The sequence below is a fragment of the Octodon degus genome, unplaced genomic scaffold (genome assembly GCF_000260255.1).
Source record: "Octodon degus isolate 3935 unplaced genomic scaffold, OctDeg1.0 scaffold00316, whole genome shotgun sequence".
Taxonomy (NCBI): Eukaryota; Metazoa; Chordata; class Mammalia; order Rodentia; family Octodontidae; genus Octodon; species Octodon degus.
The window spans coordinates 367,769-374,261 of NW_004524892.1; positions in this window are offsets into that span (position 1 = coordinate 367,769).

The following is a 6,493-nucleotide window of genomic DNA, read 5'->3' on the forward strand; positions in this document are numbered from 1 at the left end:
GTTTGGGCGTTCCCGGAACTCAGCAGAAATTCCTACTGGGCGGGAGGTGTGGGGAGGTACGGTGGAGTGGTGGGTGGCTGCCCGAGGGGGTGGGAGAGTGTCTGGCCCACTCTGCGCCTGGGCTGGGACTGGTCCCTCCAGCGCAGTTTAGCAGGAATCTCTCCACACACTCACTGAACCTGGGCTAGGACTAGGTCTGGGGGTTCCCGGAAGTCGGCAGAAATTCCTACTCGGCGGGAGGGGTGGGGAGGTACAGCGGGAAGGGTGGGGGGCGGCCTGAGTGGGTGGGAGAGGGTCAGTCCCACTCTGTGCCTGGGCTGGGACTGGTCCCACCGGCGCAGGTTAGCAGGAAGCTCTCCACACACTCACTGGACCTGGGCTAGGACTGCCAAATCTTTCTTCTCATTCAACTAAGAGAAAGTATGTCTATCTTAACTATTTTGTATATACATACGTATTTTTTCACTACAAAATGTTCCTGCATTTATATCCCCCTTTTCTATTTTGTTTTGGCAGAGATCAGTGTTCCATTACTGTTAGAGAAGATGTATTTGGAGAACTCTTCAAAGGACATTTTTGTACTTGCTGTCCATTCAAATATTGTAGGAACTGGAATTCAGCAAAATATCCCAATATAGTCCAATAATCCTAAATAGTTGTGGGTTATCAGTAGAACTGGAAATTGTCAGAAGTTGTTGACTTGAGATTTTTATAGCACAGCATATTAATATGGCACTACATTTTATACTTCGTGGATATATTTTTTCTGCTGGATTGTTAAGACTAAATTAAATCAAGACCTATATAACTAAAAATGTAACTTTTTTAATCAACAAGGTCAGTCAAATTTCCTCAGGATTTACCCTGGAACCATGTATAACACCCTGTAGATTTTTTGTCAGTGTCAGCCGTCTGGATGAGTCATGGCCATTGTTTGACTAATTTGCTCTCTGTGAAAGTCTGAGAGATTTGTTTCTCTCTATGTGACTCTCCTTCAGCACACTCTACATCATCAATCACTTTCCTCTGTGGTCCCAAATCTCCTTGATCAGAAAATTTGAGACACCACTGAGTTACAGGATGTCACAGTACAGGTTCTCTTATGTCCTGAGTCTTCACTGACCTTGAAGGGCTGGGGTCAAAATATTGGCTACCCTTTTAGTCCTTCTTTTTCTCTAATTTTTGGTCCACAAACTTTAGTTGTTAACCACCCAGAAGAGAAGCTTAATGATATTTCCCTGATAACTATTAATTTTATACATTTAAATATAAAAGTAAAATCTATAGTTAGACAACAGAACTGATTGCAAATTTGGATCTTGCATGTAAAATGTTTCCCTTCTGTAAAGTGCTTTCATCCTGTGGTGGAGAAATTTAAGAAAAATGGTGGATAGAATAGAGATAACTAAAAAGAAAGAAAGTAGAAGCCAGGCTGGAGGCCAAGTAATGACCACACAAGAATTGACAATCTAGAGAAAAATGAAGAAGAGAAAGATTGAAGGAGTAAGCCCAGAATTATTGAGATTGTCCAGAAAAATTAGAGACCATTCAGTTATGAAATACAACTAATTCTTACAGGGGTAAATTTAAGGAAAGGGAGAAATAAGATGACTATATTAGAACCAAAATACTGGCTATGAACAGAAAACTGTGAAATAAATGGAAGACAAGCAAAAAGTAGCAAAATATGATAAAGCAGATAAAACCCAAAATTTTCTGGTGCCTTCCAAGTATCTAAAATTATTGAATAACATTGCCAAGCCTGAAGATTTGTGCTGGATTTAAGGCTGATTTAGGCCTGCAGATGTGGGGACCTGGGGCCGGATTCCTCAGCCAGTACTTTCTGAATTTCCCTTGCTGGTCTTGTACTACTTACTGTGTTTCTCTTGGCAGCTTCTCTCCCTGTCTGTTCTCAGACAGAGACAGGATGTTTTTCTCAGTTCCGTGAAGCTATTTCTCTTCCTGGTCTTTGCTCAGCCTTCTGTCCTTTTCTACTGGCAGTTTCTGTCTTCTCAGGTCATTTTTTGTAGGATTGAGTGGGCTGCTGCGCTATGGTCTTGTCCTCTGCTCCTGCTGTTGCAGTCCAAGCTTGCTCAGCCACAATACTTATCCCCCTCTTGAAATGGGGCACCAACTTCCCATTCATTGCTTTACAAATCTCTCTCTCTCTCTCTCTCTCTCTCTCTCTCTCTCTCTCTCTCTCTCTCTCTCTCTCATCTCCTGGCTTGCCCAGGGAATCTGTCACTTTCACTACCTGTGCTGCAGTCAGTAATTTCATTGCATGAGATGGAGGGTGCCCCCGGATGCCTTCTTGCCCTTGCCCCTAGGAGTGTAGTGGACTTCCAGGAGCTTTATAGCCCCAAGGCACAAGTTTGTTTAATTTCCCATGCCTTTCTAAGCACAGGTCATGGAAGAGTTATCTGCTCCATTTACTATGAATGCACCATGTAGTGTTTAAGCTTGTTCCTGGCAATTCAATTATTGCTCTGGTGCACAAAGGGAATGAGAAGAAAAAAAAAAAACCAAAAGGGGAAAAAAATTAAAAGAGACATAGAAGGATAGAAAAAAGCAAGAAAAGGAAAGTTGGCAGATCATCAAGGAGTGAGCAGTGTGTGTTGGCAGGATTTACTGTTGTTCAGCAATGTCTTTTTGGAGGAATGCAAAAGAGTTATTGGAGCTCATATCAAATTAATCACATTATTTTAGTATATCTTTTTATTTCTTTTCCTTTTTTCAAAAGATATCAAGCATAATAGGCTGTTATCAAGATTTGGCAACCCATCAGCACTGGGTGGACTGGATTGTTGTTTCATTAAGTCTGTTTTTCTATGTTTTGCTTGATCTATTAGTCTCATATGTCAGGTTGACTTTATTTTCATGGTGTGTGCCCCTCCACTTCTAATTATCTGTGGTGTATTTGAATTACTCTGAGTAGCTCTGAATGAACATTCTCCTCTACTCAGCCATATTGTCTCTTGTCTGCCTTTTTCATAGCTGAATATGATTTTTAAAACGCACGAATCTGTATCATACTACATAGAAAAAACCTAAAAGTATTCCTACTAAAATTCTTTGTCAGGAATAAGACAAGGATGTCTACTATCACTACTTCTAATCACCATAGTACTTGAAGTATTATTCAGAATAATTGAGCAAGAGACATAAATAAAAGGTAAAAAAAATATATACAGAAAAGGAAAAGCTCAAATATCCATTATTTGCAAATGACATGATACTTTACATAAAAGATCCAAAAACTCCAACAGAAAACTCTTGAATAACCAACTTTAGCAATACAGAAAAATGTAGATTCTATAAACAAATATTATTAACATTTGTGTAGTCCAATAGTGAACTCAATGGATAAGAAATTATGAAAACACCACATTCAAAATAGTTTCGAGAAAAATGAAATACCCAACATTTAACATAACTCAAGAAGCATAAGACCTCTGCAAATAAGGCTATAATATTCTGAAAAAGGAGGTTGAAGAGAACAATAAGTGGAAAGGATGTCCCTTGATCCTGGGGCAAAATCAATATTGTTCAAATGGCCATTCTTTCAAACCTTGTACATACTCAAAGAGACCCAATTAAAATCCTAACAGCATACTTCACAGATCTTGAAAAATGTATCCTAAATCTCATATAAGGACAAAAGACACCTAGAATATCAACAGTAATTTTGAGTAACAAGAGCAAAGCAGGAAAAAAAGAGCAAAGCAGGAAGCATAACAATATCTGACGTTAAATTATATTACAATATAATAGTGATAAAATAGCAAAGAACTGGTTTCTGCAGAGATAGATCAGTGGTCTAAGTGCTTGCCAGGCAAGTGCAAGGACTGGGTTTGATCACCAGCATGAGATAATGTGCCAGGCCCATTTCTGAGCTTCAGAATGAGACCCTGTACCTAAATAGCTAAGTACTGGTACAAAACAGATACGTGGATCAGTAATAAAGAATTGAAATACAGAGACTTCCTCAGGCAAATCTGCCTATTTGAACATTGCCAAAGTGGTTGAAAGTGTATATTGGGGGAAAGATATTCTATTTAACACGTAGTGTTAAGAAAACTGGTCATCTGTAGGCAGAAGATTGAAAATGCACTCATATTTCACCATATACACTTTTAAAAATAAATTTATTGAGAAACAAATAGCAATGAGACAGTTTAAAAACCGATTAGCAGGACAGTTTCAAAAATTAATACATTGCATACTGTTCTCTTAGTGGTTATTCACTGTACAAGATGGAGACATGAATTACTGCAAGAAATATTTGATTTTCAGCACAGTGCAAAAGTTCTTTAAAATGCCTATGTCGTTTCCTGCTACCCTGCACCGGCGGGACCTGCCAGTCCCAGCCCAAGCACACCGTGGGTGAGACCCTCTTCCACGCCCTTGTGACCAACACCACCACTCCGCAGCACCTCCCACCCAGCCAACCCAGTGAGAATTTCTTCCACCTTCTGGGGACCCCCAGATCCAGTCCTAGCCCAGGCCTGGTGATTGTGTATGAGAGCTTCCTGCTACCCTGCCGCTCAGGGAACTGCGGGTCTAAGCCCACGCTCTTGGGCCCCCCACACCACTCTGTAGTACCTCCCACCCCACCCCACCCCCGGCCAGTGAGAATTTCTGCCGCTTTCTGGGGACACAGGGATCCAGTCCTAGCCCACGCCCAGTGAGTGTGTGGGAGAGCTTATTCTCCTCCCTACTCCATGTTGTCGCCTCCAGAATCAGCTCCGGACTGGACTACAGGCCTGGGGTGAAACCCTGCAGCTGTAATCCCAAGAAAGTGTAGGGAACAAAGCCACCCATCTAGTCCAGGAACACAATATCTTGCCAAAGGGGCACAACAGGATCACTCCAAAGGGTGGCAGCAGGAAGGAGCTGAGCACAGCAGGCAAACCCAAGCCAGGCACAACTGGATAAATCCAAACTTTGTAGATCAGCACCTGAATTTCAGTAAGTGCTAAGGTTATAACTGCACGAAAGCTCTTCAACAAAGGTGAGAAGACAGTGCTACACAAAATGACAAAAAGAAGGAGCAAAATGCAATCTCAGACCTCAAGCCCACCCATAACAAGTTCAGAGGACACTAGCACAGAACAAATTGGAAATCACACAGCTGAAATTAATGAATCAACAGCTTCTGAAATAAAGAAACTGCAGAAAGCTGTGGAGGGAATCAGACTGGAAATGAAAAAAGAAATTCCTGAATTAATAGCATCTGCAGTAGAGAACCAAATGCAGAAACATATGGAGGAAACCTAGTGCCCACACAAAATACATGCAGGAAACTAGTTCAGTGGAAATGTATGAGCTAATAGCATCGATAGTAAATAAACAACAGCAGAAAGTTAAAGAGGAAATGAGAGAGGAATTCTTTTGTAAAATAAAAAAAAAGAATTCTCTGAATTCATAGAATCTGAAGTAAAGAATCAACTACAGAAACATAGGGAGGAAATGCAATCTGAAGTAAATATGGCAGGAAAAGAATTAATAACTACTTCTAAAGAAGACATTGATAAAAATAGAGGAGATAAGAAAAATGACAGATTCCTTGAATGATCAATACAGGAAAGAAATAGATCTAATGAAACAGAGTCAGAGAGACACAGAGGAACTTAAAATCTCAGTCATAATCTTGCAAAACTGTTCAAGTGAAAGTGAAGACACAGTTTCAGATCTTGAAGAAGATGGTGCAACTAGTGAAAAGGTAAGAAAGGATCTCTTAAAAACAACTAGGATGCAGGAAGAAATAATTCCTCACTTCCAAGACTGTGTAAAACTATACAATGTGAGAATAACAGGTATCAATGAGAATGAAGAAGCCAATACAAAGAACACTAAAAAATATGGGCAGAAGTAATAGCAGAAAACTTCCCAAATATGAGGAAACAATCTGACATTCAGGTAACCGAAGCATACAGAATGCCAAGCAACCCCAACCCAAACAAAAGCACATGAAGACACATACTAGACAAGATCCCAGAAATTCAGGTCAATAATAATATACTGAAAACCACTAGAGAAAAGAAGTAGATCACATTAAAAGGAAAACCCATCAGAAATATGGCCAACTTCTCTTCACAAACCACGAAGGCAAGAAGAGCATGGAAGAGAGTACTTCAAGTTCTCTATGAAAACAAATTTTAGCACAGACTACTGTACCCTGCAAAACTCTCTTTCAAGTTTGATGGAGAAGTGATATACTTTCATGACAAAGAACTAAAGAAATTCATGATGACAAAGCCAACGCTACACAGACTACTGAAAGATGTTCTTGAGAGGGACCAAAATGATCAAAACACCACCAGCGAGAACAGAAGATACCCACTAAATAGGGCAAACAATTAAACATAGGAGAAAAAGGAGTAAAGGACAACGGGTAAATACCATATCAATCGTAAGTCAATACATCTCAATTCTAACCATCAATGTAAATGGACTCAATTCACCAATTAAGAGAAATAGACTATCACAGTGG